Here is a 26,637-nt window from a genome sequence, read left to right on the forward strand (position 1 = left end):
TTTCTTGGAGATTCTTTGTTCTTTTCCCCTTGCCTTTCCTTCTTATAAGGTCCTATAAACAAAGCTGAAATAGCAGATGCCTTCAATTTTCCTGGACATATAATTCCAAAGATCTTTTGCTCTGGTGCATTCAGGGCCAGCGTGTGGCTCTGTCTCCTTCGCACAGTATTTCCTGGATACTTTCTGCTGCAGAACTCTCTATGAGCCTTCATCTTTGATTTGCCATGTAAAGTTCTTTATAGGAGGGCTATAATTTTGTTCTAATTCTCATTAGTCACCCTTGGAGCCCAATGCTTTCTTTTATTCCTTGATGGTTGAATTCTTTTGAATTACTAAAATAGTTCCTTTCATTTTAGCTGTTTCCTACTCTGGCATCTATAGATTGAGATAGAATCTGACATCTTTAGATTCAGAACAGTTGTGAGTTTTTCTTGTTAAAAAGATCTTTTGAATACTTTAGGATAATAATTTACAAAATTCTAATTTAAAAGCACTTCTAGTCAACTATCTTCATTTTTCACATGTGAGGAATTGGAAAAGATATCCAATTCTCCTCAACTAGCATTTATAGAAGGTCTCATATGTGTCAGGCTTCTATTCATTCCTGGGATTAAGTGATTGTGACCATATTATTTGCTTTCTCAAAAACTTTCAGCCAATACCTAAATAATTAAATAGAAAAAACACCCTAACTGGATATTCAAGGCCCAAAAATCTGGCTTCAAACTTCTTTCCCTGATTTTCCCCCCAGCATTATTGAGATATAATTGACATATAACATTGTGTAAGTTTAAGGTGTACAATATGATTATTTGATTACACTTATACATTGTGAAATGATACCATAGTAGTAGATACCAAAACTTCATCATTTCACATAATTATCATCTTTCTTTTTTTTTTTCAGTAAGAACATTTATGATCTACTCTCTTAGCAAGCTTTAATTATATAATACAGTATGGTTAACCATAGTTACCATGCTGTACATTAGATCCCCAGAACTCTCATTGGTGGGGACTGAGTCACATGACTGCATCCAGGGTCACATAACAGGCCCTGGCTGCAAAGGAGGCTGGAAAACCAATGTGTCATTTCTACCTTAGGACAGTGAGACTCACAGTGAGGGAAATGTCCATGCAGCTAGGGAGTACACAAAGACAGTCAGAGGATGCAAGATGTCCAGGGCAGTCTCTCCCAGAGCCCAAACACTGGCCAACAAGACCCACAGGGCCCTCCCTCTGCACCTCATCACACATAGTCCTTTCCTCAGCCCAGCCACACCGATGCCTTCTGTCCTCTCACGAGATACCAGGCCCATCCCCACCTCAGGGTCTGGAACACTCTCCTCCCACCTCTCCAGCCAGGCCTCAGCCTAAATACCACCCCCTAGGGTGGCACCTCCCACAACCAATCTTTTCACTGCGCCCAAACCCAAGGCCCTAAGCATAGAAAACCTTGCAAATTTGATTCACCACTGCCCTCACCCCATCTAAACACAAGATTATAAAGTGTCTTTTCAGCTTTAGCAGAGCAACTACTCACTTAGATGCTGTGACCCCAGCAGATCCCGGCCATGGGTGCTCCAAGGCATCTTCCAACAGACACAGGGCTCCTCCCAGAAGGAATGGTCTGGGATGCAGCCGGTCCACTTTGCTGAATGTATCTGTGGCATGTGAGTCATTGTGTGGGCTGTGTGTACAGCTCCTTCAGATGTTCTTTCTCTCACAGCCTGGTCAGAGTTCTCCTGGACTCCAGCATATATAAAAAGCATCAGCTGTCCGTGGTACAACACTCAACTTCCACAAAGATGGCATTTTTAAAGGGCCTGAACCCTTGACAACCCAGATGCTGGAGGCAAGGCAGATGCCACGAGTGGGGAGGACACCCCAGGACTGAGATGTCTGCCTGTCTCTCTCTCTCCAGTTAGACTTTTTCTGGATGAACTCTGAGGAGAGGCCTCCAGAAGGGTGAGGGAAGGGCTGTCCTGCATTTTCACAGCAGATCATTTCTCTGCGCTCAAGAACTAGTCCAGCTCTTCAGGGAAGGAAGAAAGAGACTAGCCCAGCTGGGCACGCGGGGCCCTCAGCTGCAGCCAATTGTCTGAGTCCTCGTGGTGATTAGAGGCTGGGCAAATGGGGGGCCAGCACCACAGCCTCTCTCAGGAAGAGCAGAGCCGTCCTCTGAAGTCTCCTGAGTGAACTGGCCACGCTGTAGCTGACCTGTCCCTAGTAAGAGCTCTGCGGCTCTGGCAGGATATGTCCAGTGGGCACGGAGGCCCCCACCTTTGTGTGAGAGCACTGGAGAGCGTCAAGAGTGGGGCCTCGGGCGCTGTGAACACCTGGGGTGGTGCCCACCACCAAGGGGTTCCCCTGTGCTCCCTGCATTTATCCACTCCACCATTTGCTCCCTCGCTGAGGATGCTGAAAGTGTGCCATGTCTCAGGAGCGTGGAGGATGGAACTGCTGGGTGTGGTGAGAGAGAGGAATGAGCCCACGGTGTCACCTAGGTGAATGAAAAGTAAGTTTGGAATCAGATGGCAGCACAGGCAATAGAAGCCAGGGATGGAGGAGAGGGAGAAGGCGACGTCAAAGCTGTGAAGATGATGGAGGTGTCAGAGGTCAACTAGTGCCAAACTTGAGGGAAGTGAGCATCAAAGCATGAAAGAAAAATCTCAGCTCCCAAAAGTAAGACTTTCCTTCTCTTTTCTGCCTGTGAGTTTTGGATTAGTTGGTTGATCAGCTGAATAAAGTTATGTAAAGTGGAGAATCATGATAAAAATAAGACCCATACCTTTTGAAAATATTATTTCAACATAAAGCATATAAATATGCAATTGTTTGCTAATATTTAGAGTACAGATTTGATAACTGGAGATTCCCTTACTTTCCATTACATCAACCACAGCCCTATACAGAATAGTTCTTAGAAGTTATAGTTCTAGGGGTTTGGAGTTATTTTTTGTTTGGGTTTCAACAAAACAACTAAACCTACAATCAATTTCAGTACAGGATCCTTCAAGGTTTTCGTCTAGTTCTCTACAGTTACTTCAGCCACACTTGTTTAAAAAGATTTTTTAAATCACCTTTTTTCTGTCTGTGAGTCTGTTTCTGTTTTGTAGATAAGTTCACTTGTGTCTTTTTTTTTAGATTCCACATAAGAGTGATATCATATGGTGTTTTTCTTTCTCTTTCTGGCTTACTTATTATTGTTTTCTGGCTATGTTGTAGTTCCCTTGTTCCTTTCTTCTCTTCTCTCTTTCTACCTGCCTATGTGAATGAGTTTCTGTAGCAATATGCTTTGACCCCTTTATCTTTTGTGTATCTACCACGACAACTAGTACTTACAGCAACCCTGTGGATGCTCCACCCAGATCCTTCTGAATCCCTTTTATGGGTTCTGTGTACCTCTTGTTGGGCTTCTTCATATCTTTACTTCTAAATGGCCTGCATCTGTAATTAACTTTGAGAACTGCCCTTGGCTACTAGAGCTGTTTACCCACACTCAGTAAACTGTCCAAGTGCCTAGGAGTTTATATCTTCCTAGGTGGCCAGTGGATAACTGATATGGGCTTATGAAAGATGAACTACTGGCCTCCAGTTGGGACAAACTCTGAAGTATAAATTACATTCTTGAGCTGCTCTCCTGCAAGATCAGGCAGAAGCTAGCACTCTACCTGAAATTGTAGCTTTGTTTGGATTCTTCCCCTCCTTGTCCTGCTTCTCTTATCCACTTCATGACCTCTTTGTGGGGGCACTTTCTCAGCACATAACTTGCACATGAATCCTCATCTCAGAGTCTACTTGAGATGTGGAAGACAACAGAAGACTAGGTAAGATTTAATCATTGGTCACAAAGACCAAAAACACATGGGAAGTCTTATCTATGGACAATTTTCTTTCCTAGGAGGCTCTTTATGGCTCATAATCAGAAGGATCTAAAGTTCAAAATGCATGGTCTGTATAACTGTACATGAGGACTAAGATTTTTCTAAGTCTGACATTAATATAGTATTACATTTGGTCCCATCTGCTGGCTTATTATACCAGAGAAACTGTCCACTCCAGTTCACTCTTGTGCTGTTTTCATCTGTTCTTCCAGCTAAGTATGGGAAGAAGCTTCATGGAGAACCTGATGGCGGCACAATTTGTTCAGATCTAGAAAGTCTTGGAGGAAACTCATTAGTCAGCCTTAGAATTTCTTAGCTTAAAAAAAAAATTGGTATGATCTGAATTCACTGTTTCAAAAAAAAAAAAAAAAAAAAAAAGACAAGATTTTGAATGGTAGGCTAGTCCAGCAGTCTTTTTTTTAAATAGAGATTAGCTCCTGGCCAGGTGAAAGGAGATCAGATTTAGGAAGAAGAGAGGGTTCTAGAAAGTTATTCTTTCCTTTGATTCATCTTTGCCCTCCAACTGCCTTTAAATTGACTGTATCAAATGTCACTTGAGTTAGATGCTTCTGAGAGCCAGATTTTCTTCTCTCTGTGTCTGTGTCCATTTTGTGATTCAACCACATTGTTGTGGGGTAGACCAGTAGGACCAGTTTCTTTCTTTGGTACACAGGGAGGGTTCATAGAACCCTGATGGGGATTGTCAAAAAATAACAATTTTCCATCAAGGTCAAATATTTGGAAAATGATGCCAAGGGCAAAAGAAGAAAACTAGAGCTGTCTGTGTTCATTTATTTTTCAAGTTAACAATCTGTGAAAGGTTTGTAAAAACTATTTACTATTTTTAGTATTCTCCCTTACTCCATCTCATACTTTAAAAGTTTAAGCAATCTTTGGCTGACATAGAGTAATTAGAAGCAGTCTGTTTCCTCCCCTGCCCAGTTTCCCAGATGTTGGGAGAATGGAATGTTGGCTAAGGTGAAGATTGGGCAATATTTTATATTTTAATTTATCGCTAAAGAATTGATACATTGTTTAACAGGTTCTATAAGTGAATTCTGTTCTCTGATTTCTCTTCCAAATGCCTAGAATGGTGCCACAAAATTTAAATCATTTTGTGTTTCTTAGAACTGCTGCCCACCAAACTTCTTTAATGTGTTTATCATTTGCCCAATAACGTATAGACTAAGGCCTGTATTCCTAAGTCAAATTTTGGAGACATGTCTGTTTTTAGATTCAGTTTTAGTTTTTTTTTTTTTTTTTTTTTTTTTTTTTTAGTTTGTTTACATTTGGCACCAAAACCACAAAAAAATTTACATGAGCCAGTGCTCAAAAAACACTGCCAGAAGCTTGTCCATAGAAGCTAGATTTTGGCCCTAGATTGCCAAGAGGAAAGAAGCCAAACATAGATTTCCTGTTGAAGTCCTTGAGCAATATTAGTTTCTTCCAAATGCACATTTTTGGGATTACCCTTCTTTTTTAAGAGCCATCAGCTAGAGAATGTTGGGTGTAAGTACTATAAAAACAACTCTAAATATAAAAAGTTACCAATGAGGTTGTCTGTTACCACAATTCATCAGTCCTTGATCCAATAAATATTTATTGAGCACCTATTATCTGCCAGGAACTACATGCTGATTTAAGTCAAATTTAATTTTTGGATAAATTTGAGTTTACTGTTGCCTTCTGAACAGTAAATATTACAGAAACATAAACAAACACTAGGTTTCAAGATAATCACCTCTTTATATTTGACTCCAGTAGTTCTCAAGTTGACTGGTTCTGTTAAGAAAAAAAAAGATTTTGATTAAGAATTATGCAAAGTCAAGCCTCTCATTTTTAATGTTTATATTTTAAAATTTTCTTCCCCAATAATCAAAGAAGTAGACAAAGATGAAAATAAGAAAGTAAGAAGATCTAATAACATATTGTTGTCTACATTATACATACATTCAACAGGAAATTTTACTCAATAGGATACAGGATATTTCTGACAGAAAAATAGCAAGTGAAAATTCTCTAAAGCAGCAGGGTAGCTTCAAGGGTCGTGGCCATCTAAGAATTATGTCAGTATCAACCTCATTTTATATTCTCAAAGGTATGCACATCACTCAAGCAGGATAAGTCCTTATCCAAAAATCAAAAAACATATATGCGTTCTTATTCCCTCTGTGTTGTAATCCAGAGTCTGTGGTACAATGAATACATGTTTTTTTTTTCCTCTAAAATATCTATTAAGCATCACAAATATGCATTGTTCTCATCTCATTCTGAATACTGAGTTAACCCAATCTTCTGTTCTCAGCCTGTTTTTTACGGGCACTAATGAAGTCATTTAAACCAGATATAAAGTAAGAATTTACATAAAATGACTTAAAAATGTCATTTGTCCACTAAATGTTGAGTAGCTCCGTATTAAAGTACAGTGTTTGGTGCTGCATTTAATAAAGGTGAATAGGGCATTGATTCTGACTTCTAGAAACTTGCAGTCCAGTAGGGCTGACAAACTCAAGACAAGTATAACACAATGTGTTAAGCAAGTTTGTACAGGGGAGACAGAATGACCTGTGCCTTGACTAGAGGGAAGGAACAGGGTGAATACACAGGAGGTGACTTCTGGTTCTGGGAAGTTGAGTAAGTCTTAGTCAGAAGGATTAGGTGAGAGACAGGTAAAGAAGAAAATAAGGAGGTGGTCATATGATTTGATAAAGAAATTGTGGTATATTTATGCAATGAATACTACTTAGCAATAAAAAAAAAGAATAAAATAATGCCATTTGCAGCAACAAGGATGGACCTGGAGATCATCATTCTAAGTAAAGTAAGCAAAAGAGAGAACGAAAAATACCATATGATATCACTCATATGTAGAATCTAAAAAAGAAGAAAAGACACAAATGAACTTATTTACAAAACAGAAAGAGAAAACACAAACTGGGAATTTGAGATTTGCAAATGTTAACCACCATATATAAAAAACAAATTTCTTCTATATAGCACAGGGAACTATATTCAATATCTTATAATAACCTTTAACGGAAAAGAATATGAAAATGAATATATGTATGTATATGCATGACTGGGACATTATGCTGTATGCCAGAAATTGACACATTGTAACTGACTATACTTCAATTTAAAAAAAATTTACCATAGAAAATATAGATGTGTTTATATAAAATTAACTCATATCATAAAAGAAATAATAAACAGGATTAATAGGAAAATTTTATATCTAGAGAAATATTTTAATGCAATGTAATGGTTAAAAATTAATGTTAGCAATATTTACACCAATATTTATTTTAAATTTTCTAGAAAAATATCTTTTAGAGAGCCATCAAATAACGTACACCAAAATTGGCTATATACTTTGATGATAATCTTATTCTCAGGAATCTAGCCTACAGAAATAAAAAATTAAAAACACATAAAATTGTAAGTTCAAAGATATTTATTACACTCTTTTTCTCAGAAAAAATGTGGAAACAATGTGAATGTCCATCAATAGCGGAATGGCCAAGTAAATGATGGAACTGCTCTTACCATGAAATAGTATGAAGCTATTAAAAAGCTATGAATTACAGCTGTATAAGTTGACCTAAAGATAGTTCTACCAGAAAATGCTAGGTGAGGAAAGCATTATGTAGAAAAGTGCATGCAGTATTATCCCATCTTTGTTTAAAAAAAAATATACACTTGTATAAACGTGTGTGTATATATTTATTTAAGTAGGCCTGTATGAGCATTAGTAAAACTACAGAAGGATACAGTCATGAAACAACATGGTTTCTTTTAGAGGGTAGGTCATATGAGAAGAAGAGGAGGGGAAAAGGGGTGATCCAAGAAAAAACAAAAAAAAACCAAAAAAAACCATGATTGCATTTATGCATATGTATATGTGCGTGTGTGTATATACAATATATGTATGTGTGTACACAGTTTATATATTATTTATAAATTAGTGTATCTTATGACAGTTTATAAGTCTACCTTATGATATCTATATGGAGAGAGAGAATGTTTTATAAGAAAAAGAAGAACAGATTGATGGGCATTCAGGCAGACTGGGTAACTTGTGTGTGAAGCCACCAGCAAATGACAAAGAGTTGCAGCACAGAGTGTGGTTGAGACTCATCTTTTACTTCTTCAGTACCTGATGCTCCTATCAGAGATCACCGATAAATGCAGGTAAAATGGAAGATTTTTCTTTTCAAGCTGACTGACGTTTCTTAAAGAAATTTATAGCCCACATCTTGGCATGGTTATCAGCAGTAAGGAAGATGTTAATCTTCAGGTCTAGATTGTCTGGTTCATTCTATCTTAGGACATCAAAAGCAAAGAAACCAGACTGCACAGGCCTGTGGACCAGCAGCTGAACCGGCAGTAAGCAGCCCTGTGACACACCTGGCCCTGCCTCATTGCGGACTCAGACTCACTTGAGTCAGACCACTTAACCTCTCCAAGTCTCAATAATCCCACTTGTAAAAGAGAGCACGTACTTTGTGCCTTGGAGGAAGGGCAAGCAAACACACTAGAAATTCTCATTAAGAACCTTAATACAAGCACGCCAGTGACACAATGTATTTTCTGTTCCTAGCTTCCCTTAAGCCTCCAAGTTAAAGTCCTTTTTTGTCTACTTGAGTAAGGGAAATACCTTTCATGGGTGTCAAAACATGTTTATTAAATTGATTCTATTTATTTTCTTGTGAATGTCACACCTACCACTGTCACTGTCATAATTAAATATAACTGCAATTAAAATATAGACTAACCACTGTCAGTCTGAAAACTGAGCTGAGAGGCAGGGAAGGAGATTGAGCCACCCTGAGCCACCTTGATTGCACAGGGCACGAGAACCTAAAACCACATGCAGACCAGAGCAGAAGATGAATGTTTTAAATAGATGAAATTAGATAACCAAGAAAAGAGAACAGGGGGTAGAAAGGAAAGATTTGGACAAAGGTATAGAGATAATCCATAAGCCACTGCAATAATTGGGGATGACCCTTTCCAGTACGTCTGCTTTGCTATTAGCGAAAAATAAAGGGCTTGTTTCAAGAGATGTCAGTCAAGACTGCGGGAGGAGGCTGGAGACGAAGGGGTAGTGCTTCAGGACATGGTCTCTAGAGCCAGACTTTGCTTTCAGCTCTGTCATGTACTAGCCATCAATTATTTAACTTCTCTGTACCATAATTTCTTCTTCTGCATAATGGAGATGATGATGATGATGATGATGGTGATGGTGATGAAAATGATACTATCTACAGCAGCAGACTATTATGAAGATAAAGTAAACAAACAGGCGTAAAGCACTTACTACAATCCTAGCACATAGTAGGTGCTATTTAAGTGTAAGCCATTGTCAGTCTCTTTTCCAAAGAAGAGAAAAGTAAGCAGTTTACACTGAGATCTGTGAATCCTTCTCCCTGAAGGTAGGTAAAATATTTAAATATTTGGAACAATAGGAGAAAGAAAAAAGCATACAATGTTTGCAAATTCCTGTGTAAAGTCCCTTCTTATCCAGAAAGTTGGCTTACTTGCCATTTAATGTCTTTATTAGAGAAGAGGGCCTCAGACAAGGAAAGAAAATTGGTATTGAGCCTGTCTTAAAAAAAAAAAAAAAAGAAAAAAAGAAAGGGGCTATGCTTGGATGTCTGTTCAGTCTACCATTTCTGACCCAGGGGAGGTAATGAAAGGGCTCAGAAGTTCACTCTTTGTCCAAGTGAACTGGGTGAGCCCAGAAGTCCTGGACTATTCAGGCATTCAGAGTAGTGTCACCTTGGCAGAAAGCCAGCCATGGGAGGGTCTGAATGTTGTTTCACTCCATCTTGAGGAGGAAATAAAGGGACAAGAAAAACCCTTTGACTAGATTCTATCTCATCCTATCTGAAACGTCCATCTCCTGGTATCTGAGACCTCTGTCTCCTGGCAACTAAAGTAACCAAGTCGAAGCACAGATCAAAGAAGGAGGTGAGCTCTAAATGATGAACCCAAAATAGCCCCAACTCTGATAGGTAGAATGGAACATTAAAACAACCTTTCTGGAGTTAATTAGGCAATATGTAACAAATATCTTTCAAATTTTTATACTCTTTCATCCAGCAACTCTATTTCTAAGAATTTATCCTAAAGAAACAGTAGATGTGCACAAATATTTAAGTATTATTAAAGGATGTTCACTGCAGTATTGTTTATAATTGTAAAAACTTGGAAACAACTTACATGTCAAAAAATCAGAGGATAAATAAATGATGATTCACATATTTCTGAGCTCTTCCAGAGGGACTAAAAATCAAGCTATAGGAGAATACTTACCATTGTGGGAGAACATTCACAATTCATAGGCAAGTAAATTTTGGGGAAAGCCTCAGTAATAGCTAGAGGAATCAAAAGCTAAGTAACCCCTTCTTGACCTATGCAATTTAGCCTATAGAAAAGAGTGCTTTTATTTAGAAAAAAAATTTTAATTGAAGTACAATTACAATGTGTCAATTGAAAGGAGTGCTTTTAATGCTGAAACGCACAGAGGCCTATTTATTAGGTGTAGTGGATTGGATAGAAAAGGGACAGCTCTGGTCCCGAACTGGATGCTCTCACATTTCAGGCATTCTCTCCCCGTATGGATATGCTGGAGATGGCTCTGATGCAATTACCCCCTCATAGACTACTCTGGGCTCCACATGTCAAGGTTGCCCCATGGGGAAGCTTCCTGGGAGAAGCAGAGTCACACAACACAACAATCCTACCACGTGACCAGAGCTCAACCGTGCCTAGTGTCCCCACTCCCTGCACACCTGTTGCCTCATACTCCTGTCCATCCAAAGTTAACACCTAAAGGACCAGAAATATATATACAATATGTTGATGGTGGTTATCTCTGGGTGGTGGAATTATGTATGAGTAACTTTTATATTCTTCTTTGAACATCTGTTCTATTTTTATATTTTTCATATTTTACATAGCATGCATATATTGCACTTGTAATCAAGGGGAAACCCCATCGATGTATATCTATGCCATGGCTGGAAGATCTCAAAGCAAGATAATTGCTCTGAGAAAAGAAAGGGTCCTGATTTTGCTTCTAACCTATTGTGTGACCTTGGGCAAGTCATTTATCTCACATTCTGAGCCACAGTTTTCTCATCTGTAAAATGGGCCAGTTGAACCAAATGATTTGTAAGTTCCTTCTAGTTTTAGCAGACTATGCCTCAACAAGTTTGCTTTTTAAGGGTGAAGAATAGGAAGGTGGTTATAAGAAACCTGGAGAAGATCAGAAGCTCCCAGGTGTGTATATGGGAAGAAATCTGTAGAGTCAATCACACAGAAAGCTAGTTGCAGTATCTGAAACTTCTACTGTTGTTTTTCCTTTAGATTAGAGCATAAATTACATTTATAGGAAACATCTTATCTCCTCTTTGGAAAATGGGAATGAGTTATAGGTAGGAGTTCTCTATCTAGCAGGTACTTGAGAGTGCTCATCCAGAGATTCCTGCAAAGATGGTGATTAACCTAAAAGAGATTTTAGATTCATTTAAACATTGTTGTGAAAGAAGCCATTTGTCTATTCAGTGACCATTCCTGAAGCTCATACTTGTGACTTGTTCTAAGTAAAATTCTGAGATGTGACAGTGCCCATATTGACCTCTGTGCTCAGTCATCACAACATTATTATATATTATTTAACCAGGTTCTCTCTTTTAAACAGAGTTTGGCAAATTCTTGTACAAACAGAACATCTCAACACAAAGATCCTCAAGCATATGGTTGATGACACTGTGTTTATATTAGCAAAAACCAATATTTAAGAGCTTTACAGAAATGTTAAGTCCTAAAAACATCTTGTACCAAGTAAAAGAAATCACCAGCCTGAAATTATGACAACAGAGAATTCAAATACCTCTGTGGCCAGTTTTCTACAGATGTTTTTAAAATGATGAAATTTCCTCTTTTTTTAGTATTTCTAAATATACTTCACATTGTTGTAATAACAGTCACGAAAAACTTAAAAATCACTCATTATCCCACCACTTCAACCAATTATTTATTTTTCTATATTACTTTCCAGGCTCACTCTGTATATGTACACAATTTTTAATTGTAATTATATGTATAATTTTTATTTGTATGTAGTTATAGCTCATACATATGTTTTGGGCTCCTGCTTTTTACATATCACAGTATATCTGGGAGACTTCCCTGATGTTGCCTCATAATCTTCCTGAATGACCATTTATAACAACTGCATAATATTCCACCATGTAGATACATGCAGGTGATTTTTTTAAAATGTACTTTATGACATTTTCTCAGGACAGCCTAATCCTTAGTCACTTACCTTTATGATTTATAGGCTCTGGGAAAACCCCAAACCTTCACCTGCTGCTAAAATTCACCCAATAGTGATTTGATCCTTTCTGTAAATTCTTCCTTGCCTTTTCTTTGAGATAAAGATAGTTTGGGGAAAGTTGATATTAGGAAGGAAGGTAATGCCGCAGGGAAAGAGAAACGGGGAGGAAAGAACTTCACAGATGACTGTAAACACCAGAGAGAAATTCTGCCTGCTTTAAAACATTTTTGGTGTTACTTCTAAGCACTGTTGTCATTGTCTGCATTTTCAGATGAGAAGTGGGAGTCACTGAGGTTAAGTGACTGCCCAAGGTCAAAATGCCAGCCCTGGTAGAGTTGCCCAAGAATTCCTGTCTATTGGGTCACTGCACTGAAGCGATGTCTCTCATGAGGGCACTTACATCCATTCCTGCAGAGTCACCTTGAGTCCCAGGTTTGAGTGATCTTCATAAAGCCAGCCAAGAAAACTTACCAGGGATCAGGCCACTGGCAGTTTCCAGAACAGTACTTTGCTGCTGCTCTCAGTCACTACCGAGCCCATCAAACCTGAAAACCAGGCTACTTCAAAACTAACAGGGCATCTATCTACTCATCCTTGCCCCTTATGCCCATTCCCAAGCCCAGCCACTGGAAAGAACAGGATATTTGTGACCTTTATGGGACCCTTCAAGGTAGGAAAATGTGCTTGGCAAGGTAGTATAGCGTGAAGCACGTGGGATCTGGAATCGGATCAATAGTTTTGACTCTTAAGTTCTGTTGCCAGGGTAGTACGATGGCCCACACGATGCCTTTGTTCATATTAGGAAAGGCGTCCCCTCTGGGTAGGCACTGCCCTGCTGGTGTGTGGCTTGGCAAGTGGATCACAGGCTGGATTGTGGCCTCTATATCCCCTCTGGGTGCTTTTGTGTGCAATGAAAGACTTACAGGTGGGTGCCTTGAACAAGTTACTTAGCCTTTCAGAGCCTCGGTTTCCCAACTTATAAAACAGGCAAAATAATAGTACCTACCTCAAAAGTTGTTAAGCAGTTAAATGAGCTACAGCTTGTAAACCACCGTGCCTGGCACGGTGCCTGTCCCACAGTCACAGGCATTCAATAAAGTGGTAGCTGTTCTTAGTTGTTTGAGTTGTGACTTGGCTTTATAAAGCCCACCATTTTCACGTTCTCCTGAGAAGTTTGATTTGCCTAGAAATGTATTTTGTAAATGGAGGACAATTATGAAACAGAGAGGCTTGATTATAATAGACTAAGATCATTTAAATGTAAATGTTATTGTTATCATTCTTTCTGGTTGCACCACCTGAAGTAGGTATATCTGACACGAAATTTCTAATTACATGTTTAGTTCAAGAAAGGGCAACTTACAAGTCCACACCCTGACACACCTATGCTTCTGGAGAGTACTCCCAATTCTGTTGGATGTCTTGGGTATTAGGACAGACAACCTCATTCAAGTTGTTATTCTGTGAATTCTTGTTCTATTCCTGTGTGTAGAATGAGTGATACAAGTGAGTAATTCAGGAGACAGCACTAAGGAATGTCTAATTTGCATAGGCATGGAAATGAGCTTCCTAGGCTGGGTTGCAAAAAAAAGGCTAAAGAGCTGTCGAGTAGTTCTTAGGCCATGTAAGGATTCAGCATGCTCTGTCAGCAACTCCAATGTCCACTCCTAGGACCAGATATACATACCATCTTCCCTTATTTAATCATTTCAGTTGGAAGAGGATATTTATAATTTAGCCCTGAGAGCTTTAAAAAAAAATCCTGACAATTAATAAATAGAACAGTGTGTGTGGAGGGGGTGGTTTACAGTCACTGGAGGGCAGGGATGAATTCTCAGCTTACCTAAAAGTGGAACACTTGCTTTTTCTAGATGAACTCGCATTATCTTCCAGGGAGTATGCCTTTCATAATTTAGCATAACTGCTTTGAAAGGAAGTCTATAATCCTCAAATAACTCTGTGGTTCTCTTTGCCCAGAGTCTTCCTTTCAACTTTTTTCAAGGAATATTATAATCAAGTAATTACAGTGATTTTAAAAGAAGCCACTGTAAAAATATCACTCAAGAACTCACTGGAGGTTTGAAATGGGGAGCCCGTTGCACTCGTAAAACAAAGCAACAATAACAACAAAAATCACCATGATAAAATCTTAACAAAAAGAGGACAATTAAAGACCCAGTGATGCAGCGTTAAAGTGATGGAAAATCAGGTTGTTTCCAATTATTATAGCCCCTTACTTCGTGCTTCTCAGAGTCAGATAAACTGGGAACAAGTCGGGGGATGAGGATGATAACCTGTATGTATCTGCTTGTGGCAGGGTTCCCTGCCGGAGTCTTCACTCTATTCATTCTTAGCTGTCTGCAGGCTGTGGACTTCTTCAGGTATCTACTTGCAGAAGAGAATACTTGAGAGCATTGATTTTTTTGAGAGGGAGAAGAGAAGAATTTTGTGTCTGGCTTGGGAGAGAGGTGACAGAGGGTTGGTGAGGAAAATAAAGAAGGAAGGAATAATATCCTCTGTCCCTTTTGCTTCCTCCCCACCCACCTCAACTCACACAGGTTCCACTGGCAGGGGCTGGTCTAGAGCCAGAAACCATAGGATGTGATTTCCAAGCACGCGGCTCTAGGAGAAGCCCAGATGACAAGCACAGCAAATGTTGGAGGTAGAGTCAGCCTTCTACCTCCACTTTGCTTCGAATCTCAATGTGGTTTTGCATCCAGACTCAGGGCAGCCTTATGCTAAGTGCACCGTGCTTAAGGAGCCTGTGCATTAAGAAGGTATTATGCTAAGTGAAACAAGTCAGACAGAAGTCGATAAATACTATATGCTATCACCTATACATGGAATCTAAAAGAGCTGAACTCATAGAAACAGTAGAGTGTTGGTTACCAGGGGCTGGGGGCTGGGGTGGGGGTAGGGGTGGGAAATGGGGAGGTGTTGGTCAAAGGGTACAAACTTCCATTTATCAGATGGATAAGTTCTGGGGATCTAATGTGTATCATAGTGATTATAATTAAGACTGTATTATATACTTGAAAGTTGATAATATAGTAGACCTCAAATGTTCTCACCACAAAAAAGAAATGGTAATTATGTGAGGTGGTAGAGGTGTAATGGTGGTAATTATTTTCTAAGTGTATCAAATCAACATGTTGTACAGCTTAAATTTACACAATGTTGTATGTCAATTATATCTCAAGAAAGCTGGAAAAAAATAAAATGGGAACCCCTGAAAATTGGAATGTAGGCTATCTCACCAAATTGGTAGTTTATCTCTGCTTACCTGTCAAAAGTGCTTGGGAAATATGCTCAAATTACAGAGACTCAAGCTCAGTCCTGTTCCTACAGAATCTGAATCTTGGGGGTAGACCTCTGTTTAAAAATTTTCCCAAGTAATTCTGACATATACCAAAGTTAAGAACCAAACAGTGCACTAAACGCACAGTTGAAGCTAAACCCCAAGGAAACAGGGGCCTCTGCGGAAAGCAGGAAATGCCCTCTAGTGGCCAAAGGAAGCCATTCTCCATTCTCTATTCTGTTGGGCTCCGGACCCATAGCAGAGTTAGAGAGATGGGAAGACCATTATAGTTCACTAATTCCACCAATATGCTCATTAAATCATAAGACCCATAAGACCCAGGAACTGCTTAATTCTTATCTTGCACATGAGGGTGCCTAGGATAGAGCCTGGCCCATTGTGGTGTAAGCCCTAAAATTAAGACTTAACATCAGTATGCTGCCTTGACATCAGTGATAAAGTCAGGAGGGCTTCAGATGGCCTAATTATAAGTTGCCCATCCTATTCTGCTCGCATGGGTAAGGTACCCTAGACAGACAACCCTCCTTATCAAATGCACCAGGAAGAGTTCCTGCTTATTCCTGAGTAGGGGTTACCCTGCCAGCCCATGGAATTATTCAGATGAGTCAATTACATCCTCCAGAGGAACCACCCTCTTGAAACTACAAAGCCTGCCTTCACAGCACCTGGTAGTTCACTCTGTTCCTGAGTGCAACCCCTGTGTGGCCCTGCCTGGTCTGTAGTGTCCTCCTATCCCAGGCTGTGACTATATGTGATTACTAAACTGCTCTCAATCTCATCTGTCCAGTGGGGGTATTGTGTGTTTGGCCATCCCCATAATCTTAAAGCAAGACTCCCTTCCTCATCTGTGGGGTAAAGAGGAAGCAATCATAACATCCATAAAGGGAGTTCAGCAAATATTTGTTAAATAAATAAACAAATGAGACCAAAGAGCTCTCGACAAGTTTAGATATCTTCATTTTATCGATTTAATGCCTATTTGCATAAACTCTCTAAGTGATCATAGCCACAAATGGACAATTCAGTGACTGTATTTATAGAATGTTAGGACTGGAAGAGATCTTAGAAATCCTCAGGATTAACCCTCTCATTTTATTTCTGAAAGAACTATTGCCCAGATAAGATTGTGAATTCCTCAATGAAAAGGCCTATGTTTTATTTACTTCTTTATCTCCTCAACTTAGAACAGAACTGGTATACAGTTCATGTTTGATAAATAGATAAATGAATGTACAGAGGTTAAGAGAATTTCCTTGGAGCTCATGCTAGTTAATGGCACTGAAAGGACCCAATTCCAGGATTCAATTCAACAGATATTTATCAAATGTCTTGTATGAGCTACAGTATCCGACTTGGTGCCCTGAGGGTGAAGGTAGAGCTATAAAGATGAGAAAGACATAGTCCCTGCCCTCAAAGGGCATAAAGTCTACAATGGTGCTATCAATATGGTAGCTGCTAACCACATGTAGTTATTTAAATTTAATTAAAATGGAAAATTTTGTTCCCCAGTCACACTAGCTACGTTTCAAGTGTTTAACAGTGACATGGTGGCTAGTGGCTACCATATTGGATTGCACAGGTATAGAATGTTTTGATCAATGAAGAAAGTTCTATTGAATAGCTCCACTATAGAAAGAAATATGTAATTAAAACTGAAACCATAATATAAAATATAAGATGATAATAGAAGTACAAAGTAATTGCCATGGCACTAGATGGGGTAGATTTAGGCTCAGCCTCCACTAGATTCTAAGTCCTCTGGGGCTGTTTGACTCCTAGCACTTAGCATAGTGCCTGACTTAGAGAAGAGGCTCAACCCATGTTTACTGAATAAAAATAAACCACCCACAGAGATAGTGTTTTTTCCCCCGCTAACATTTTAAAAATAGGAAAGTATAAAGAATGTCAATGTATCCACAGCCTAACTCTAAAATTTTAACATTTTGCTGTATTTGTTTTAGGAAATGAACTATGGATTTATTTCAAGCTCCTGTATTCTCTGCCCAGTTTCTCTGTACACCCTGAATTTGGTGCTTGCTAATCCCATTCACATTTTTATACTCTTTATATATATAGATAGATAGATATGTAAAAGATTGCATCTGTAAACAGCACAGATGATTGTTTTGCATGCTTTTAAATGTAACAAATATTATCATACTGTATACAACCTTCTGCAACTTGCTTTTTATAACAGTATATTTTGAAGATGCATCCATGTTGAAACATGCAGCTCTAATGAGTTTTAATTGCTGTACTCTACTATGTTAAGTACACCACCATTTATCTGTTCTACTTTTGATGGAAATTTGTCCTGTTTCCAATTTTTACAATTACCAATAAGACTGTAACAAACATTCTTTTAAGTATTTTCTTACATAAATGTTCAGAGTTTATTCCTAGAAGTAGTATCACTAGGTCAGAGGTTATATGTATCCCCAACTATTGTAAATGTTGACAAGTTAATTTCTAAGGGGAATGACCAATTTATATTTCCATCAGCATTGTGTAAATGTTCTCATTTTTCTACATCCTTGTCAACACTCAGTACCGTCAGGCTTTTATTCTTTGCCAATCTGATAAGTGAAATGCTGCAGTGTAGTGTGTCCTAGGAAGACATAAGAACAGAGTTAAAACAAAAAATGCCTACCCTTTTGCAATCCTGGCATTGGGTATGAGGAGAACACCAGAGTTATTGGCTTTTCGTGTCATGATGAGAAAATTGGCACTAGGACGAATGCGGTGACTGATCTTCAAGATAATCACAGTTCTGCAGGAAGAGAAAGACAGTTTTACCATCCTATACCTTTTGCCTCTGCTAGGCATAAAGCCAGGAAACTTTTAAATAGGATTTGGAAATCAGAACATGTTCAACATGTTTGCAGTGTGTTACATTTTCTTCCTAACATAAACAGAATTTATTTTCTCATGTGTCTCATTAAATGCATTCCAGTCTTCCTCGCTCTCCTCTTCTCTTCAGCCAATTTCTAGTGGAAGGACTTACTGGCAAGTGAGGAGCTGTGTAAATTAGATATCTATTGGTGGAAAATCTTAGCAATCTGAAGGATTGTCAGCTTAACAAGAAGCAAGGTAATGAGTGTATATATCTGGAAATTTTTGCTCATGGCTAATTCATGTAGATCCTTTAAAAGCTTGAAGCACAGAAAATAATCCCATAATTTAGGAACATATTACTATTTCATGTTGTAGAGATTTTCCAGTATGATTCTAACTAATACCCAAGGAACTGAAAGAAACCTGTTTAGAAGGGCTTTAGGGCCTAGGGCAGTGGGAAACACCCCTGGCTGCATTTCCCCAAAGTGGTTCTTTGATGGAAGTAAAGTATTTCTTAGCAACCTTTCATTATGGTTGGCATAGTCATGGGAAATTTGAGATAATCCTGATTCTACCTCTGTGAAAACCCTCCCAGAGTAATAACTTGAATTTTTTTTAAGTGATACAAGATCTGAGAATTATTTTTCTTATTTCATCATGTGACCTAGAGAGTTGTGACAGAGAATCTGGGATCAGTTAGACTCTGAGCAGCTAACTCAGATCAGCCGAAATATCTGATATGAAAGCTTGGATGAGCCAATTGTGTTCCATTTACTAATTGGAATCCAACACTTGGCTTTCCTTTTCAAAACAGGAAGATTTATGTCACCTATGGTGTTCTTTCCTAAAACCTATTCGTGGATGGCAGCATTTAGAAAATTTATATCTTCTTAAAATAATCCACCCTGCTCATTCAAAAAGGCTGGCTGTCCATTTTCTCCATGATTTTTAGAAGTTGCAAGGAAAGGTCTGCTTCACAGTGGAGGAGATAAGCATGAACATTTTGCTCAGAAGATGAAGAGAAAAATTTATTCACATTATAGTTCTTTTGGAGGAGCATACAATCCAGGTATTACATATACAAATTAAAGTCAAAAATATGGTATTAATGTTAAGAGTTTAGGCTGTAGTTAAACTTATATAGGTTAAAAAAAATTTTTTTTTGGTCCTGCCGTTGGGCAATTTTGGTTATCCTCTCTATTTCCTTATTTCATCACCTGTATAATAGCAAAAAATTGTTCTGAGAACTAGATGAAATTCATAATTTAACACAAATGTATGAAATTCCATCTACTTGCCAGATAATTGTCCTAGCTGCTGAGGACAGAGGGACAAATAGAGCAATGTCCCTGTATGCTCAGGCTCTCATTCTAGTGGGGAGAACGGCTCATAGTAACAAATAAAGGAATACGATCCGTGTAATTGCCCCGAAAGGGCACTACTTTAGAGGGGAAGCCCTCTCTGAGAAGGTAATATTTGAGCTGAGCTGTGAATATTAAGGAGCCAGTTTTTTGAAGAGGGTGGGGTGAGGGGAAGGGATCAGGCAGAGGGAAGAGCAAGATCAAGGCCTGAGCCTGGATCCAGCTTGGCATGTTCAAAGGAGAAAGAAGACCAGTGTGGCTTAGAGGGATAGCAGACCAGGTGAGAGAGGCAATCCAGACCATGGTGAGGAGTTTGGGTTTATTCCATGTGCAGTGGGAAGCTACTAGGGTGTTTATGTTTTTAAAAGTCCATTCAAGTTATGTACTAGGAGACGATACATTTCAGGAAGCAATACCAGGATGATCATTGCACTCATCCACCCTTGACAGTGGTGGTTTGGGCTACGAGGTGGCAGTGTCTGGATAGAGAGAAGGGAGAGATTTAGAAGATATTCTGGAGGCAGAACTTCAGGATGTGGTGATGGACTGGATACAAGGAATAGAAAGAGGAAACAATGGTCACTCCCAGGCTTTTGTCTTGATTAACCAGGCAGGTGGCTGTGATAGTTATTAGGTTATTTCTTGTCTTCAGCTCTAAACTTCCCCTTCTATACTCTTGCTTTGTGACGCCAGGGCTGGAACTCTGCAAACCACATCTCTGCTTTGCCATTTGGCTCTCTGTTGGGCCCTGACAACTGCAGGTGCTCAGGGAGATGCAGGGCTGAGGAGGAAGAAGGCGTTGCTCCTCCCTTCTGCTTCCAGTTTCTGAGCAGGACATCCTAGCTGAGCTTCTTCCACCTACAGCTGCTACTCCTTCTGGTAGCAGCAGTTGAATCCGGGCTGTAGTTTTCCCAACACTTGCAGAGCTGACTTCATCATGCCCTCCTTGGAGAGACAGCGACACCAGCCAAGCAGAGCCCTCTACTCAAAAGTCAGAGTTTCTGTTCTGCAGGGGGCCCTCCAATACATGTCTGGATGTTAAAAATTCCAGTCTCTTCCCTATGCTCCTTCAGCCCTCAGGGCCATAGCTGTTTCCCGCACCTGCTACCTCTACCATACCTTCAAGTCTTCTTTTTATCTTTTCAGTTAGCAACTTTATACCTACTTTCTAGTTAACAATTTTATACCTAGTTAACAATTCTATGTTCAAAGAACTGAGGTGATTTTCGTCTTCTGACAGGACTTTGAGTGATCATTTAGGGTTTCATTTACTGAGATTAGGAAGACTGGGGAAGGAAGAGTTGGGAGAATGAGGGCAAGGGATCAAAAGTTCTGCCTTGGTTACAACGTTTTGAGATGCCTGCTAGGTGTCCCAGCAGAGATGTGGACATGGCTTGCTGTTAGACAATCAGAAAGGGAGGGAAAATGTCCCATCTGGAGATATAAATTTGGGAAGCCTCAGCAAACAGATAGTAGATAAAGCCACCTAGGGACAGACCATCGATGGACAGGGATGAGGGCCTAGGACCGAGCCCTGGGATGCAGCAACATTCAGAGATGAGGCTGAGACAGTGTGGCCAGTGAACAAGAAAAAAATCGGAAGTGTGTTGGATCTTGAAAGACAAAAGAATTCAGTTTGACAGGAAAGAGCAGGGGGCTGAATTGTACTGAAAGATGGAGGAGAGTGGGGATAGAGCAGGGACCACTGGATTTTGCAGTATGGAGTCTGATCTTGTCAAACACTTCATTGTGGAATGATGGGGTGGAGGCTAGGCTGGACTGAGTTAAAGTGCTCATGGGAATTGAGGATGGAAGGCAGGATGTGGGAAGTAGGGAGGTCACTGACAATAACATGGCATAGTCTTTGGCAAATAGTAAATGTGTGTAAGATATCAGCCACTATTATTGTTTTAAAAATTATTTATTTTTTAATATACACTATAGTCATGTGTCTGTTAGGTCCCATGAGACAGTGTGAGGTTGGATGCCAATTATATTGAATATTGAATAAACAAATAATGCAGTTATTGCACACCACGATTTAGAAGAAAAACTGAAAAACGTTCACAAGATATTGTTAAGAAAAATGGGTGACAAAGTAGGATTAAAAAACATCCTGAGTGCTATCAAGAGGGCCTATGGTGACTCCTCCATGCCCACTCTCCCCTTACTGCTAGTCTGAGCTGATCATGGTATTCCTACCCCGCACATCCCTGGTTGATCAAGGATTAATGGGCCTTAGCCCATTTGGACTAATGAGATGAGGAGAGCCTTCTTGGAGTCTTCTGGAAAGAAGCTACATATAGTCAATCTCTCTGACCTTGGCTGGATGTGAACAAAGAGGCACAGTGGATTGCTGGTGCAGCCATGAGCAAGGGGAAAACCACTCAAAGAGTGAAGCCAACTTTGTGTTGGGAAGCACATGAAAACAGGGAGGACCTGGCTCCTCCGGGACGCCATCAACCATCTGGACTGTCTGTTAGGTGAGCCAATATTCAGTCACTTCAAATTGAGATTCTATTGCTTGCACACTTACAAATTAGAAATACTATATTATTTTTTAAAAGGAGCAATTCTTGTATGTTATGAGCTCTATATTTAAAAGTCCATATATCCATATAGAAAAAGCTGGAAGGCTGTATCCAAATATTAATTATGGTAACTCTGATACCTCTGGGTTGTGAGGATGGAGGAAGACGGTTGAGATAAGAGGAGAAGATGGTAAATAGTCATCCGAGGGAAAATGTAATGGGATTGCCACACACAACTGAGGGCCCCTTTGAAGTCAAACTCATGGAATTTTAGTAGTTCCCCTCTAGATTTAAAATCACTGGGGAAATGAGCCATAATGGAAAAGAAACTGAAAAAAATGTATGCATGTATATATATCACTGAATCGCTTTGCTATACTCCTGAAACTCACATTATAAATCAACTACACTTCAATAAAAAATAAGAATTAAAAAAAAAAATCACCGGGGAAACAAGCACTAAAAAAGAATCTGATCTGGAGTGTTTGGGTAAAATTCTTCTTCTGAACTAAAAGCAAGACAAAGGGAAACATCTGAATATGGGTGTTAAGGAATCAAATACCAAAGAAGATTCAGGAAAATGAGGGATATGGCCAAAACTACAGTTCTTTTCTAATAGGTAGATAACTCTGTGAAGTTCAGTGCCAACCACCTGGCCACTGAGCCTGTCAGCTATAGCACTAGCAGCAGATTTTTAGAACGGCTTTTGTTAAACTTGTTTTTAACTATGACTGCCAGTAGCGTGCTGGGGCCATCTTATGTATTCTCAAGAGAGTTGATTATTATATTTTCATAAATTTTGTAAGCTGGTTATTAAATGCAGTCACTATTTAAATTTACATACATTTTTAGTGAAATTCTATTAAAGACAAAAGTAAGAAATAAGGCTCATCGCTTCCTAGTTATTGGACATTTTACTATTCTCTCTGCTCATGAGGCTGTCTCCTGCATCTCTGTGTTAGCAATGCCATATAACAACGTGCTAAGTATTTCTTCCCAACTCTTTGTCTTGTGATGTCACTGGTGGCCTGAGATAGACACAGTGGGAATAGTTACACCACAGAAGTTGGCAAGCACTGTAAATCAGGGCTTGATTTATTGTTTAGTTGATAATCTACTCATGAATGTGATGGAGAAAATAGTCATAATGCCAATTAAATTTTAAAGTGTCTGCAGCTGTTACATTGTGAGTAGAACCAAAAAACTGAGGAAATATTCTACACATACTTGAAGATTATGATCTGATTTAACAAAGATTTACTCATGTGATCGATGAACTAGTGAAGTTCTGACATATCTTCATTGTTTCACTTTTGTCTTATTAATGTAAATGAAACTGTCAACCAGCATTCATGGCAGATACATAAATTCTTCAGCAATGTGAGTGACTTTTGCTGAATCAGATAGAAATCAAGCATTTATTCATAGCTGATTTTGTCAAATTAGAGTTGCATTGCAATCATAGGGTTGACTATGGGTACAAAAGTTTGGCAAAACTCAATGAAAGCATCCTGTGAAAATCAACTGGCTATATGAAATTCACAATAAAGAGTATGGATATTTATTATTATTTGTAAATTGTAAGTGATATGTACTTTATATCAGAAAAATTTATAATAGATTTATGGACACACACATTTTCTCAGAGAGCCAGCTGTTATATACATTTACCAATTCACCAAATATCATCAAAACACATATAAATAATGCAAACAAAAACCTTATAAAATAATACTTATACTTCCTATATTTGGTGCCCTCTGACATTCTGTATCCTATTTCATTAAAAAAATAAATCCACATTGCAACACAGTAAATTGATTTCACGACCCACTAAAGGTTTGTGAACAGTAGTTGTCCAAGGTTTTAGAGGTTTTCAACTGCAAGTGCTGAAGTTACTTTTTGAAAAGATGTTCAGAAGGATGGTGATTAAGTGTCCTTTTTATATTCAGAGTTTAACAACAATGAAACTCAAGAGATAAGAAGCAGAAAATTAAAAAAAAAAAACAAAAACCACACCAAGGCAGAACTGTAAATTCTAGGCATAACAATACCTACTCTAAAGGCAAACTGTGTAACTTCATAACAGCACTAATAGCATGTCCCTGTCTCGGCTTTTCAGATGAAAGGCCTTTTCTATAATTAAAAGCCTGTCATTCCTAATGATACTTAACTTCTCAATTATTTACATCCATGGAGGTGAACATTATCGTGGATAATTTTTAAAATGCTGTTCGTCTGCCCAAGTAGGTCAGGGACATTGCTGGCTTACTCACTATGTCTGTATTTGGTAAAAGAGAATTCAGCGTTCACAGAAAATGACAGTTGGTATGAGTCCACCTGACCATGTTGCTAAAAATACCTCAACATGATTGATATCCATGGATCATAAAAGGGACGATGTGAGCCAACCTTTTGCAGTTCACTTACATCAAGTAGACATTCTGCCATTAAATTCATGTGTAGTGCCTCTGACAGTGGGCTCACCGAGAGTTTTTGACAAGCCTTTGGGAGAGAATCAGACTCAGCTTCTCACAGCTAGTACGTGGCTTTTCTGACAATGTTGACAAGAAGGCCCTTATAGGATTCCTATCGCTCTACCAACCAAACGGAAAAGCTGGCTTCGAGCACAGATGACTTACCTCTAAGATGGTTCAAGGTAATGGGACAATGCTGACTGAGGAGTGAAGACCCGTATTGAAGGCAGAGAAGGCAGACTTTGAGGGTTTTTCCCCTCAATTCCACCTAGAAAACTTGATAATAGAGAGTGAAACCTAACTTTTTGGGGTGATGGAATCATTTTAGAATCTAATGAAAAAAATGTGGGTTCTCCTGGAGAACTCTTTACCCAATAAATTCTGCCTACAATTTCAGGAGATCCACAGACACTTCTGATGCCCATTGCCAGGTTAAGAACATGGCAATAATGATCTTCCTGGTAAGGAATCTAGAAGGAAGAATGGCAAATAAGATAGACCTTTTTGATAGCTTCAAAGACCCCTGAATCAAAGAAAATACAGCCCATGAGAGCTGAGTGACCCTAAATTAGCTCTGTCAATGACACATATACACACAGATTACAATCCAACGTCAAGGACATCAGCTGAGGACAACTGAATATTCTGGGCACCTCAAATTATTGGAAAGAAGAAGTATATGAGTAAATTAATAATAATGGTAATAATGATTGTACCTCTCTATGGCTTCATTCATATGCAAAGCTCATCTAAGACTTCTCTGAGAGAAATAGCTGGGAGAAGGTTTGCTACAGAAACCTAGCTGGAGAGAAGAGACCACGGGATTCCACTCACATGCAGACAGGAAGCAGTGGCAGAATTCTTCAAGCTCCCCCACTGACCCCTAGTAATCCATTGGTGCCCCCAGTCTCTGATTTGAACACCTGTCACTTTCCACATTTTACATAAAAGACTAGACAAACGCGATTTTGAGACAAACCCCCAAGATGACTGCCTCTTAAGCCCCTACCATATAGAAATGTTGGGAGCTGCCATTGTCACCGATTGAAAGCTGAACTCACAACCCTCCACCATTGGCCTGAGGCTTATCATGAAGATGGGCCATTCTCTACTACCCCTCCCTCAAAGGAAGAGCTGCAATGAGGCAAAACAGTGGCCAACTTCCCAACTTAGCTAACAAATTCATTCCCAGAGGAAAGAATTCACAGAGTAAAACTTTTTTTTTTCCTCCAGTATAAACCATTGAGACCTCTCTGGCTCTCTTCACAAAACTCAGAAGAGTCTAAGCTAACAAGGCTTTCATTCTGGGACCGCAGCAGTCCTGTTTAATAAACAGTTCACTTCAACTGGAAAAGGAAGCACAGAAGAGCTTAGGAATGAGAATATACCCCAGGGAAAAGCCACCATCATTATTCTTTGGTTCTGACCTACTGTGCCTCCCATTGTCTCTGATTTGTTTGAATGTTGTAACATCAAATAACCATTTGGCACTGGGTGAGCTTAATGTTCTAAAAATGAAGATATTTTAGACTTCTAAATAAATTGCCATACTGGTTGTAAACCACAGAGTACAATGTGTGATGGCCATCATTCCTTCTCACTTATTATTTAAAGTGTCATTTTTTGGTTCCCGTCCATGGCTCTCAAGAAGGGTAAGAACATGTGGCAAGTGGATATATCTGGGAAACACTAAGAATAAATTCTAGCTGAGAAATAGATGTCTTTTATCATGAATTCCTATCTCTGAGGCTCTGGCATAATATGAAACACAATCAAACTTTGTTATCCTATAAATAAATCAGCTCTTTACATTTCCAAACAAATTTACCAACAAAATTTTTATGAAAAATTTTAATGATTTTCTTATACCCTCTATC

At 39.1% G+C, this 26,637-nt stretch overlaps 2 long non-coding RNA genes across 2 annotated transcripts in view; one reads left to right on the forward strand and one right to left on the reverse strand.

Moving 5' to 3' along the window:
* The window catches only part of LOC116667810, a 44,859-nt gene extending 43,262 nt beyond the window's left edge, over nt 1–1,597 (reverse strand). Inside the window, exon 1 of the long non-coding RNA XR_004324888.1 lies at nt 1,544–1,597. This is a non-coding gene — a long non-coding RNA (uncharacterized LOC116667810). The remainder of the gene's footprint in view (nt 1–1,543) is intronic.
* Nucleotides 1,598–2,073: 476 nt separating this feature from the next.
* The window catches only part of LOC116667676, a 61,320-nt gene continuing 36,756 nt past the window's right edge, over nt 2,074–26,637 (forward strand). The window contains exon 1 of the long non-coding RNA XR_004324643.1: nt 2,074–2,685. This is a non-coding gene — a long non-coding RNA (uncharacterized LOC116667676). The remainder of the gene's footprint in view (nt 2,686–26,637) is intronic.

This window comes from Camelus ferus, chromosome 12, assembly GCF_009834535.1.
Source record: "Camelus ferus isolate YT-003-E chromosome 12, BCGSAC_Cfer_1.0, whole genome shotgun sequence".
Classification (NCBI taxonomy): Eukaryota; Metazoa; Chordata; class Mammalia; order Artiodactyla; family Camelidae; genus Camelus; species Camelus ferus.